Source organism: Bos taurus, chromosome 18, assembly GCF_002263795.3.
Source record: "Bos taurus isolate L1 Dominette 01449 registration number 42190680 breed Hereford chromosome 18, ARS-UCD2.0, whole genome shotgun sequence".
Lineage (NCBI taxonomy): Eukaryota > Metazoa > Chordata > Mammalia > Artiodactyla > Bovidae > Bos > Bos taurus.
The window spans coordinates 13572225-13586003 of NC_037345.1; the positions used below are offsets into that span (position 1 = coordinate 13572225).

Consider the following 13779-nt stretch of genomic DNA (forward strand, 5'->3'; position numbering starts at 1 on the left):
AGCCTCCAGCCTATTTTTAGGCCATTTCTCTGAATTGTCAAAGCTTGTTTACCCTGGATCAGGGCTGCTCCAAGACTCTCCACTCAACCAGCAGCCCCAAGACGAAGAGCGAGGAAGTGAACAGTGGCCCCCTGGTCAGACCACGGGGGCCAGGGTGAACAGCTTGTGACAATTGGACATTCTCCAGCTGGGGCCACAGCCAGGCTGGGGCTCTGGTGCCCCCCACTGAAGCGGTTAAGGTGGCCACCAGAGCCCATCCTGTTCTCTGCCTCCCAATATGGACTGAGAACTCCAGCTCACTCATGTTCACAGACCCAGCTCCACCCCAGAAAAGACTCATTAAAGTCTGTATTCTTTTACTCCTTCATTCTACATTCCTCCCCCCAGGAGAGAAGTAGAAGGAGCAGCATCAGGGATAGTAGTGAGGGAAGAGGGAGGGGTTAGGGCAGGCACTGACTACCTGGAGGAGGGGAGTGCTGAAGATGAGTAGGTGTTAGCTGGGCAGAGGGGGATGCGAAGAGATGTTCTGGCACAGTGGTCCCCACTCGAGAGTGCATCTGAGTCTGCAGAGCACCTGTTAAAACCCAGATGGCTGGGCCCCACGCCCGAGCTTCTGATCCACTGGTCAGGATGAAGCCCATGACTTAGATTTCTAACAAGTTTCCCATGATGCTGATGCTGGGGTCCAGGGACCTCACCTTGAAGACCACTGTTCTAGGAAGAGGGAACAGCACATACGAAGGATGGAGGTGACAGGGTGAATGAGTGAGGGAGTGAGTGTGCTTGGAATTGCTTTTCCCCTGACAGAGTTGGGTCAGTGTGGATCTGTCTCTCTTGTACCCAGTGGAAACTGAGGATGAACATCACATTAATCCTGCCGTTGCAAGGTCAACTTCAACTGGGTCCCCTGGGACTTCCCTGGTGGCTCAGTGGTAAAGATTCTGCCTGCCAAGCAGGAGATGTGAATTTAATACCCGTGTTGGGAAGATCCCCTGGAGAAGAAAATGGCAACCCACTCTAGTATTCGTGCCTGGAAAATCCCACGGACAGGAACCTGGCGGGCCACAGTCCATGGGGCCAGAAAGAGTATGACACAGCTTATTGAATAAATGACTGGGTCGCCTAACGCCAGGGCTAAGGCCAGGCAGCTCCCTGGGATGAGTAAGGGATGAGTGAACACATCTGTGACCCCCAGAGAGGACAGCTGTGTGGGCGACCCCACAAACATGCTGCCTCCCCGGGCCTCCTTCCACCCAACTCCAGCCCCGGTTCATCCACCCCACCCTCCCTGTGCTCCCTGCTTCCTGAACCCCCAGCTTCAGAATGTTACTTGTCACCTGCACCCTGCAGAGCTGGCGTGTGGTAGGTGATGAGTGGGTCTGGGGCTCAGTGGAGAGCCTGGGGCCTGGGGTTGGCAGGAGTGCCGGGGCACTTACTCTGGATACTTATCATGGCAAAAACAAGGATGCTGTGGATTTTGCAGTATCCCCACTATGGCTCCAATTTCTCTCTCCAGGAGTTGCAGTATTCTTTAAAAATTCCTCCAGTTAATTTGACTTTATGTAGAATTTATGAAGCTGAGTGTATGCTAGAATAGCGCTGGAGATGGGGAGGTGGTAGGTTAATTGTGTTTCTATAACACATTGATGAACTCAGTGTAACAGAACTGTGGAGCTGTCTTTGCAATCATTTCTCTCAATTCCTGCCTGTTAACAACGAGGAAGTTCAGGTGCCCAGAGAGAAAGCTACCTGTGCAAGCAAAACTGCTGAGCTGTCAGAGCTGAGCTGGAACCATGGGTTCCTGGAGGAGGTGGTGCTTTTCTGTGTTATGAGTCTTGGGTGAGTTTCCTTTCGCTGCCCCCACAATCTTTCCAGGGGTGCACCCATATCCAGTCTGATTTCCCTCTATGTGTGTATATTAGACTGAATTCTTTTTTCTGGTTTTATTAAACTATTTGCCTTTCCACACTCCAACACAAGTACTCTGTTGATGGCCATAGGTATATAGTAAAACTTAGTGTCAGATAGTGTAGCTCTTTGTGATTCTTTTTAAAGACCATTTGGCTATTCCAGATCCTTTGCATTTTCATATAACTTTTAGGGACAACTTATTAATTTCTACCTAAAACGGAAGTCTTCTGTGATTTTTATTGCTTTGAATCTATAGATAAATTTGAGGGAAGATTGATATCATGAGGGCATTGAGTGTTTGAATCCATGAACATGGTATATCTCTCCATTTATCTGGGTCTTCTTTAATTTCTCCCCATAATGTTTTGGAGTTTCAAAGTAGAATCTTCAGCAGCTCCTTAAGACCTAGACATATAAACATGCATCCTGTTCTCAGTTTGTTAATGTCTGGTACTGGAAACAAGCCCCAAACCTGGACATTGGCCCCAACCAATTTAAGACAAGCTGTCATTCACAACCAAGTCGCCAGTCCCTCTTGGCTGCTGTGTAGATGCAGGCTGTGCTTGTGGTCTCCTTCATTCCTCAGGTGTTTATCACGCGTCCAAACAGTGAGAATGTGGTGCTAAGTCGGGTGCTAAACCAGGGGAGGAAACTCAATAACGGTCATTCAACAGTATCGATGCTCTTTATGTGCCAGCAGCTTCTGCACGCAGCCCTGTGCTCCCTGATTTCATCTCCACAACCGTAAAGCAGCTGCTTGTTTTAAGCCCCTTGTGCAGATGTGGTTTTGGGAGGTTACAACTTTGGGCCAAATCCCCCAAACCCTGTTCCTACCATGGGGCTAAGCTCTGTGGAAAGTGAGTGTGTGTGAGATAGCAGGGAAGGCTCTAGGATCACTTTCCTTGTTGAACACTTTCCTTTCCTCGGTTTCAGAATGAGATAAACCAAAATGATGGTCCAGAAGTTTCTTTTCCTTCTGAATTCTCTGCTAGCACAGGGCTCTCGTGCCCTCTGTAATGTAAGGAAACATCCATAAAATAAGTAAATGTGTGATTGTGTCCCAAGCGGAGGTTATTTCGGTAGAATCTAGCACAGAACAATGGGAAAAGGCTTTGACAGGTGAAAAGTTGCAGGGGACCAGCCTAGACCCAGGCAGTTCATGTGTGTGGATGAGTCACTGGGTGCCACCCTCGCCTTTGAGGGAGCATCATCAGTGCCTCTGGATTACTGGGTCCCAGAGGAAGGGGCAGTTTCAGGACCACTTGGATGATGTTTGGATTTGTTCAAGGAAGAGTTCCTGGAAGGAAAGAGATGGCTCAGCATAGCTCAGTAGCTCACCTTGAGGCCCAGGAGCTCTGTCCCCTGCCACTGATCAGTTTTCCCCGCCGCGGCAGGGGGCCCTGGCTCCGTGGACTGGAGGAGGTCCAGCCCAGAAGGAGTGCGAGTTCACTCAAGGTTCTGGGCTTGAAATTTCCGGCAGGACGTGGGAGGGAAGACATCCTCGGGGTCGAGCTGCTGGAGCAATGCTAAGCGTTGTAGCACTTGGCCTGAACCCTCTGTTTCTTTTAGAAACTATAGGGTCTTGAGGCATTTGGATTAATAATAATAACAGTGGCGGTGGTTGCGATGGTGACAAAGCAGCTGACACTCTGGGGCTTTAGCAATGAATGGGGAGGACCCAACCCAGCCCATGGAGCTACCTCTTAGCAGAGGAAACACGTCGGGAGCAGCCTCCTCATGTTCGCCCCAGGATGCAGGAGTCACTGTCACACCTGCTGTACACCTGAGGAACTGGGCCTCGGAGACATTCAGACCTTCCCACTCAACTCTGGGTATTTTTCTTCTCTGTAATGTGCAGTGGCCCCCTATTTACTATGACATTGATCTAAATGCCACCATTTCCTTCCTCTGTTATCAAATCCGAACCTACCTATAAATGACCCTGAAAGAAAATAGAGCCCCCTCCCTGGACCTGGCAATGTGACCTGGTAAAAGGGGCTTTGCAGATGTGACTGAATTAGGGATCTTGAGATGGAAGATTAGTCTGAATCATCCAGGGGGAGGGGAAGGCCCTTATAAGAAGGAGGCAGAGATCTGAGACAAACTGGAGCAATGAGGCCATAAGCCAAGGACTGACTGCAGCCTCTAGAAGCTGGAGAAGATGAGCTGTGTTGGGGTTCAGCTGAAAGTGGGGGCCTTGGGCCAGCATATGGAGGGCCTCCTTCCTGCAGGGGCTTCTCCAGTGTAACCTGGGAGGGGTCTGGAGAGGTTGGAGGACACTGTGACTTTGACATGGGGACCAGAATCCTCATGCATCTCATGGCCTCCTGGGGCCAACAGTAAGGGGGTGCAGTGCAGGGGGCCACACTCTAGGGGGTCCAGAAGGGTCAGCCAGGCTCATTTCCTTCGGGGAAAAGCCCACCTTGACCTTTTGAAGTTATGAGCCCCCATCCAGGATGGAGGCCCTGTGCCTCACACAGTGCTGGCCCCAAAACCGGCTTGGAGGGGCTTGGAAACACAGAGGATAAATGGACCAGCACGTCTGTGTCCACGGTGGCGACCCCAGCCCTCATGCATCCCACCTGCTGAGGACCCCGCCCCATGTGCAGTATGCCCGCCAGGGAGCAGCCTGTTTGAGGGGCTGCCAGCAGGTTGCTGCCGTTCCCATGGGCCGAGGCGGGAGGCCTGGAGGATGAGGGGCCAGAGCCCATGGGATCCTGGGGCTCCCCAGCCACCAGAGGAGCCTTCTGTGGGTGTCCCTGAGGCCACCGGTGCACAAGGACTTGGGGCTGCCTGCTCTCAGAATCTCAGGGAACGGCTCCCAGAGCCGCCAGGCTGGTGGCCGAGGACACACGCCCCTCGTGGCCATGTACTGCCACCCACCCTCTCGCTGGGTTCTGCCCCCCAACCGCACTGCTCTGTGCTTGGGGGTCGGGTACTAAGAGGTCGGAATCAGGCTCACAGGGCTCCGATGGAAGAGGCCGCTCCATGCCGGTGGTAATCTACGGGAATCTGTGCTGGAAACACAGCAACCTGAAATAACAAAAGAGCTGGGCAGGCTCCAGAGGCTTCTGGCAGGAGCATTCAACACATCACGAGAGGGGGCGGGCAGCCCAGAGGAGGTAGAGGGCGGGGCCCTGCGAGCTGGCCCTTCTTTTCAGGAGGCTGGGGAGGGTGGCTGGCAGGTGGCTGGTAGGCGGCTGGCTCTCATGGGGGCATGAAGGCCAGGAGTGGTTGCAAGCTTACTCTTACAGGAGGAGGAGTGGGCCCTCCCCAGGGACCTCTGTTCTGGGAAAGCAGCCTGAGCCTATGGAGCAGAGGGGGGCCTCCCACCCCCCATCCCCACCCCCATCCCACTCCCACCCGGGCCACCCCACCCCCACCCAGGCAAAGGCTCCAGACTGGGTGCTTCTCTCCTGGGACCCTGGATCCCAGAGACCGAGGACAGCTTCCAGTCCACTGAGCTCCCTGAGAGGTGGTGGTGGGCAGGAAGAGGATGCTTCAGTGAGTTCTAAACACTCTTAGGAGATCTAAGATCCTTATAAACAAAGGCCTAAGTGCTTACAAGGAAACTCTCAAGGGTTTATCTTGGGAAATTATTCAAAGGGCAATAAAACAGAGCTTCTGGCAAATGAAGGACTCTGAGCCCAAGATGGGCTGGGGCCCCTGGTCACAGATCCATGCCGTCAGAGACAGTGGAGCGAATAACCCTGTGAAATCCAGTCTTCCAAATGGAGAAAAGAATCGGGACCATGTGGGTTGAGAGTCTCTTCCGGAACATGTTAGACCCTGGAGTCAGGGGCTGCGTGCCCCGTGTTCCCCAGGTTTGCAGAGAGTTGGGAGCCTCTGCATGGAGCAGGACCCTCCCAGGAGGGGCCCACGAGGAGAGGCTGGGCTGGGACTCACTGACCATACAGCTTCTCTTGCGGGACTCAGCTGAACAGTTGTGGTGATGAGCACGGTCCTGTGTAGGGTCAGCAGTGACCATCAAGTGTCTTCTCCAAGGGTGGCCCTTAGCCTGAGTCCTGCTCACCAGGAGTTGCCTGAGCGGAGGGAGGTGGTGGGCTGTTGGGGAGGAGCTGGGCGGGAGCAGGGCGGGGCAGAGGGCAGGAAGTGCAGGAAGCCGGTCCCCTAAGGAGCTTGGGTGTCAGGACATCTCTGCTGAGAGTCACTAAGACCAGCTCGGGGAGACAAGTGGGCAGCTTAGACACCACCCTGCAGGAGCGGGTCTGGAATTCATCTTTGCTCCCCTAACTGGTCCCCCGCCCAGCAGGGGCAGCAGACGGACAGGCGTGCCCACCCCTAGGAGCCCACCAAAGGAGTGGTGCTGGTTCTCAGGGCTGGTGAGTGCTGACTGCGGGCTCCTCCTTGTGCTGCCCTGCACACAGGCTCCCAGGGGCAGGGGTGTGTTCTGGGCTTCGGACAGAGTCCCATGTGCTCCGCTGACACGGGGGATTTGCTGTGGGGCCCGACTGCCTGGGCAGTGTCCCTCCCGCAGACCGCTCGCCAGGCCTCTTAGCTTGAGCCCTGTCCAGGTGGTCTTCCCTGCACCGAGGCCTCAGCCCCTTAGAGGCCCATAAGATAGCGGCCAAGGCTCCCCAACCCCAGCCTGTGTGGAACTGACCATCATGACAGCTGGGTGGTGTCAGAGGTCAGTGCGGCGGCTCAGAGGAGTGTCCGGCACACGGACCACCGTATGGCAAGAGCTGTGTGGCTAGAGGGCCTGGCTCCCACAGCCAAGCTCCCCACCCAGGCACCCCATGCTGGGCATCTGCACCAGGAGGACTGGTGGTGGTCGGATGCTCAAGGGGCCCAGGCTCACAGAGGATGCCACACCACGCCCCGTGGAGGGCGTGCTCTCCTGCCTTCTGCTCCAGGGCCCACAGAGTCATAGGTCCCTCCTCGACCCAGCCCCAGCTAGTCAGCAGGGACTAGTCCCTGGGCCGCATCATGCTGTGGGGCCCTCAGACCCTCCGGGCTAATTGAGAAAGGGCAGCAAGTGATGGTGTCAACTAATTGTCTGGCTAATGTTTTTTTAACCAAATTGACCACTGGGCTTCTGGCCACTCGGCTAGGGGGAGCAAGGAGGAGAGGAAGTGAGGGAGAGCAGCTGGCAGTCCGGGGTGGGGCGGGTTCACCCCAGGCAGGAAGGGAGGCAACGGCAGCTCCGCCTTTGCGGGGAGGGACATGGGGGGACTGGGACCCACGGTGGGGGAGGCCTCACAAGGTCTTCGTGGTCTTGGGGTCGTGGGGGCTCCTAGGGAGTGGGGTCTTTGGGGGCCTTTGGAGGGAAGCATAACATTGCTCTGGGGATGGGTTTGGCCTCAACTGAATCTCCTGTGTCTTGTATGGGGCCCGACCTCAGGGGCTCTGCCTAGACTCCAAGGAAAGGCCCCCGCTTGGCTCTGTGGGTGTTCTTCTGGCTGGGCCTTGATGGTGCTTTCTCACCTTATTTCTTCTTGACTCTTTGTTGACTGGTCTTTGCAGCCGTGGCATGTTTGCTGTGCTCCCCCAGGGAAGAGGTCATGGTGACTCTCCCAGGCCCTGGGGGGTCCTCCTGACCTGGTGAGATTTGGCAAGTGTCCCCAGGCACGAGTGTTTGAGAGTTCTATCAATCCCAGGCTCCAAGCCCTCCTGGGACCCCGCCTCTGAGTCTGAGCCGTCTGCCCCATCCACTGAAGCCCGTGGGGCGTCTGTGCTGGGGACTGAGCTGTGGGGACAGAGGAGCCAGTCCGCTCTACCTCCCCCAGGTTCAAATTTTGGTGCTTTCTTTTATTTCTTTTCCTTCCCAACCCTCTCCCTATTTTTGTCTTTTCTCCACATCTTACTGTGAAGTTTTGCAGATACACAGGCCACGAGAAAACCATTCGCTATACACCCCCCGCCCATCTCCTGATTTCCTTCGCCCCCCGGCTGCATGCGCCTTATCACACACGTGTCCCCTCCTCGCTGCTCTGTCCCTCCTGCTTCGGGTGCACTCCTGTCATCTCCTCTACGTTCATCCTCTGGCATCGCACCGTCCCCCAGCATTTGTTTATCTGCTTCCGGGAAGGACTGCGGTCACCTGTGTAGCGCCTGCATCCATGGCTAAGCTCTGCTCTCCGACCCATCGGACTCGTCCTGTCCTTCTGGCATGTGCCCAGCTCCCCCTGAGGGTCCGCAGGGCTGCCCTCCATCATTTTGGGTGACGCTTGTGGGCGCCTCCCTGTGGCATTGCCTGAGCCTCCCTCCTGACAGGTCCGGAGGCCGAGATGGAACATTCTAGGTGGTCCCTGGCATCCAGGCTGCTGTGGTGACCTCAGCGAGTCATTTACTCCAAGCCCCGGGGGCAAGAGCAACACTGCTTGTGGGGTGCCGTGGAGGTTACCGAGCTGACACCCCGCGCTGGGTAAACAGCAAGTGCTCACTAGCTGCTGCTTCCCTCCCTGAGCCCGTGTTGGGGCTGCAGAGGTGTGTCCGGCGTTCTGGTTCCCAAGGTGAAGCGTGGGTCCTTGCTTCCCTGGCCATCAGACCCTCGGCGGGCAGAGCCCTCAGGGCCAGGCTTCCCCAGGGCCACATCTCGCCGAGCTGGCCTCTCTGTTCTTCAAATCCTGCTTCTCCTTGGTCCTCCCTCCTTCACCTGATGTGTTTCTCTGCCCAGTCTACACCTGAGGAGGTGCGTGTCATGGTGAACCCACAGTGGGTACTGGCTTGCCCCAGGTATCACTGGGAAAGGGCTGCCAGCCGGGCTCCGCCTGCCCCCCACCACCGGCCACACGCCCGCGTCTTCCCCTGGCTATTCCCCCCTTGGCCACCGGGGACCTTGGGCTCTGGGTCAGTGGCCTCTGGCTGCCTCAGGCGTGTGCTTCAAAATGCTGAGCTGAACTGAGCTGACGGGCATTTCCAGGCACCTGTCTGGCCCGGGGCATGTGAATCAGGGTGGGGAGGGGTAGCCGCAGGAAGCCATGGAGGAGGTGCCACAGTACAGCTGGTGAGTCTCCGGCTGGGACTCCAGAGCCAGGTGGTGACCCAGTGGGTGTGGGTGTGGCAGGTCAGTGGGCAGTTCCCCTCTGACCATCCAAAGGGGAAGCGGGGGCAGGCACCTGCTCAGCGCCTCCCACTCTTGCTCCTGCTGGCTGAGGGGGAAGCCCATGGAAGGAACCCCCTGCCATCCTCCAGAGCTCTCAAGGGAGCAGACTCCAAGCCCAGTGGGGGCGTTTCTCTCAAATCCTAGATCCCAGGTGACTGGGTGCTGGTGGGGATCTGACCAGCAGCAGGAGAGGGTGCTCAGGGGTGTCCCCTCCCCACCCCACCCCCGACAGCAGCTTACACTCAACAGCCTCTGCAGGGCCCACAGTACTGACCTCCTGGCCGAAGGGGGCTTGCACCCCAGCCCCCAGCCTCCCAACCCCGCCACCTTCCTGAGGATGGATGCATCCTTCATCAGGACAGACAGCCAGGGAGTCGGCTTGTGCTCGACGCTCAGGATCCGCCCGCAGCACTGAGCAGGCAGGGCCCCCGGAAACGTGCGCCGATGGCTCGGTGATAGCTGCCAGGACAACCTCTGCCAGAGCCCAACCGTGAACATCAGCAGAAGTGGGAACAGCCTGGGGCACGGGCCGGGCGTGCGGCAGCTTTCACCCAGCCTGTTTATCACCTCAGCTTCTCCACGGCCTCATGCTCCAGGCTCCAGACAGCCTTTATCCCCTGTGCCGGCAGCAAGCAAAATAAAACACTTATCACAACCCAATGTCTTTCCAACTGCGCCCAGATCCCAGTGTCCAAAGCAATCATGCTTGCTTTAGGGGAAAATTCCCAGGCTCTTTTTCTCTGCTCATTATCTTCCTCTTGGCTTTTACCTTCTTCTTGTTCATTTACAGGAAGAACAGTCTGGTCCCTGGTGGCCCTGCTGATGGGAAGGCCCCCGTTTAGTGCTAACACTTTGTCCTCTGGCTCTGAGGTTGTGCTGTTTGCTGCAGGCTTCATCGCTTAGTTCATTCATTTCCTGGTGTTCAGCTCAGTAATGTGGAGACCACTCAGGTGTGCCCCCGCTCCCCGTGCCAGGCCGCCAGCTGCTCTGGAATAGTGGAGTCTGCTCAGTGTGTTGTCTGGGGAGAGCTGCTCTACCCATCTGGGCCTCAGGGTCCTCACCTGTAGGGTGGGGTGACACGGGAACCTATTTCACAGGGTTGCTGGGAGGAGTCGTGGACGGCTCTAGTCCAGGGCTGGCTTCCAGCCAAGCTCGGCCACTGTCATCTGTCTTCATTAATAACAGACTCTGCAACAAATAGTGCATACGAGAACCTTGGGACGGGCCTGGGTCCTCGTCACCAGGGTGGGATGGGCAAGGGGCTCTGATGGCTACACAGGTTGTGGACGGTGAGTTCACAGGGAAGCAGATCCAGCAGGACCGGCACAGCCAGAGGTGCAGGGCCTGGGCGCTCCCAGCACCCGGGAAGGGACGAGGTCACAGCAGGGGTGGACGGCCACCTGGACCAGCCCGCAGATGCCTCGGTGCCCTGGGAGGGGGGCTTATGCAGCCCGTGGAAGGAGGGCCCCTGGGGCAGCAGTCTGCTGGGTCTCAGGAGGAGTGAGGGGGGTGGTTTCAGGATCTAAACAAAGCAGGGATCTTGATCGTGGATGGAGGGATGAATGGACAGACAGAGGGATGGATAGGTCGGCATGATGCATGCAGCGGAAGGAACGACCTTTGGAGGAAGAGTCACAGCTTTTTTTTTTTACAGCATTTGTTAGGACACAGTCAATAAAGGACTTTTATGCAGAATGTATTTCCACAAAACTCCTACCAACCAACAAGGAAAAGAGAACCCAACAGAAAAAGGGGCAAGAGTTTTGAAAAGTCCCTCTCTCTCCACCCACTCCTCTCCTGGGAGTTGAAGGTGGATGATGCTTACATGTGCTCACAAAGACTGTTCCCCAGTTACATTCTCAGAGCCCTGTTGATTGTAACCTGTGCTGGAAGCCACATCTATGCAGACAGAATTTACACAAAAAATGTGGAAAGATCTTTCATGTGAAAAGATGCTCAACGTCACTGATCATTGTTGCTGTTCAGTTGTGTCCGATTCTTTGCAATCTCATGGACTGCAGCACGCCAGGCTTCCCTGTCTTCCCCATCTTCCAGAGTTTGCTCAAACTCATGTCCATTGAGTCGGTGATGCCATCCAACCATCTCATCTTCTGTCACCCCCTTCTCCTCCTGCCTTCAATCTTCCCCAGCATCAGGGGTTTTTCCAGTGAGTCAACTCTTCGCATCACTAATCATTAGGAAAATGCAAATCAGAATCACAAGATACCACTTCATACCCATCAGGATGAAAGTGAAAGTTGCTCAGTCATGTCCAACTGTTTGCGACCCCATACACTATACAGTCCATGGAATTCTCCAGGCCAGAATACTGAAGTGGGTAACCCATCCCTTCTCCAGCAGGTCTTCCCAGCCCAGGAATGGGACCAGGGGGTTCTCCTACATTGAAGGCAAATTCTTTACCAGCTGAGCTACCAGGGGGTCCTATTAAAAAACAAACAAACAAACAAACAGAAAATAGTGTTGGTGAGGATGTGGAGAAACTGGAAGCCTGGTGCTCTGCTGGTGGGAATGCAAAGTGGTGCAGCCACTGTGGAAAACAGCATGGCAGTTCCTCAAAAAATTAAAAGCATAATTAAATACCATATGATCTAGCAGTTCTATTTACTGCATGCTTACGACAGATGAGATGGCTGGATGGCATCACCGACTCGACGGACATGGGTTTAGGTGGGCTCCAGGAGTTGGTGATGGACAGCGAAGCCTGGCGTGCTGAGATTCATGGGGTCCAAAAGAGTTGAACACGACTGAGCGACTGAACTGAACTGAACTGATACCCAAAAGAATTGAAAGCAGGGTCTCAGAGATATTGGTACACCTGTGTTCACAACAGCACTGTCCACAACAGCCAAGAGGCATAGCAACACAAATACCCACTGACAGATGATGGATAAACGAAACGTGGTCCATCTGTGCAGTGGAGCGTCCGCCCCCAGAAAGAAGGAAATTCTAACGCATGCTTCCACATGGATGAGCCTTGAGGATACTGTGCTAAGTGAAATAAAGCAGACACCAAAGGATAAATTCTGTATGGTTCCACCGATATGAGATCCCTGGAGCAGTCAGATCCATGGAGACAGAAAGCCGAGGTGGGGAGATGGGGGTATACCTAGTGGGGACAGTTTGGGGTTTTCAAGATGAAAGGGGTTCTGGGGACAGACGAGGGTGATGGAGGCACAGCACTGTGCATGTACTTGGTGCCACTGACCGGTGACCAGGACGGTCAGTCTTACCCCATGTGTATTTCACCACAATTATAAATGAAAGGATGATGCATCTCACAGTGCTGAATGAGTGGAGCTACACACTGACTCCACCAGCACAGCGACCCTACTGACAACCTGCCGTGCCCATGGCTGGACTGGTCCCCAGGGCAGCGGGGCCACGCTGTGCTTCCTGTCAGGGTTCTGGTCCACAGGCGTGTCCAGGGTGTGGCAGTGTGGGGAGCTGGATGCCTCTGTGTGTCTGCCATACTTGGGAAAGATTTAATCGAAAGAAGGGCTGCCTTAGAATAAAGGACTGCGGTTCCTGGAAGCCTCAGAATACTGTCTTTAGTCGTCCATTGTCTCCAAGGGTCTCGAGAAGGCCCTCGTGGTCCCACACGGTCCACAGATTTTAAGGGGTGCCACCAGCCCTCCAGCAAAGAGCCGGGCTATTTTACAAACATATCCATACACATGCACACCACTGTTCTCCAGTTTAAAGATTAAAAAGGAACAAACAGCTTTGAAGAATGAGCGTGAGAAGGGGTCCCTGAAGCCCATCCTCTGCCCGGCCTCTACATCTGTGGACTGGAGAGACGAGGCCCAGATGTTCCCACGGGCCATGGCGACCTGGAAACTATTAATTAGACCACAAGTGAGATAGGAGCCTGCAGTGTATTTGGCCTCTGCAGGCAGTTATTTTTTATGTTTCGCTGACAGTCCAAATGATCCTAGATAAATCAGAGGAGAGTGGTGGGAGCCGGCACACACCTGGAAAGGATGAACCCGTGGCTCCGCGAGCATGGCTGTGCTAGGAGGGCCCCCGTCTGCTTCTCAAATGTGAAACCTCACCGGAGCGCAGGAAGGCAGGTTTTCGGGGGGCGCTCCAGATTCATGAGCGCTCATTTGGACACTGGCTGCAGGTGAAGCGTGGAGAATCAGACTGGGCCCCGGACACCCACGGGCATGTGAGTCCTGCGTGGGCTCCCGGTGAGGCTGGCAGCTGCTGGGCAGGCGGCTGTCACCTCCAGAGCCTCTCAGGCCTGGAACCTCTCACATCCTCACAACTTGTCTCTGTCTCCACGACAGTCCTGAGGGAGGCACGAGTCTTTACCTTCATGTCCTAAAAGAGGCACTGAAAGACAGGGCGCAGGACCGGGCGTCCTCGGAAGCCAGTGCAGGGGCTGGGATGGAACCCGTCTCTTGCCTGTGAATCCAGTGCAGTTTTTAAGAGGCGTTTGTTACAGGCCATGATTCCTTCCTTCCTCCTAACCTGCAGGGACTGTGGATGGGAACCAAGGGCTAGTGCGTTAGATGAGTCAGAGGAGTAATCGAGAGGCCAGGTGGGGGGAGACAATGAGGCAGAGGGGCCCAGACCATGAGCTGCTGGCTGGAAGGTCACAGGAAGACACGGGGCCAGAGGGGCTGGAGGAAGCGGCAGCAGAGGCCACAGAGGAGGGTCCCGGGAGCCCTCCCCACCGCCGTCACAGAGCATCGTGGGGCCTCAGCTGGCCCCACACAGAGTAGTGAGGGGGCGCCCGTGGGGGAGGGGCAGTGACGTCACTGTCCCCCGAGTGA

General features: G+C 55.6%; 1 protein-coding gene across 1 annotated transcript in view; it reads left to right on the forward strand.

Annotated features, from left to right (window-relative positions):
- Window positions 1-13779, forward strand: part of ZNF469 (zinc finger protein 469) — a 250436-nt gene that overhangs the window by 111479 nt on the left and 125178 nt on the right. The gene's annotated exons all lie outside the window — the stretch shown is intronic.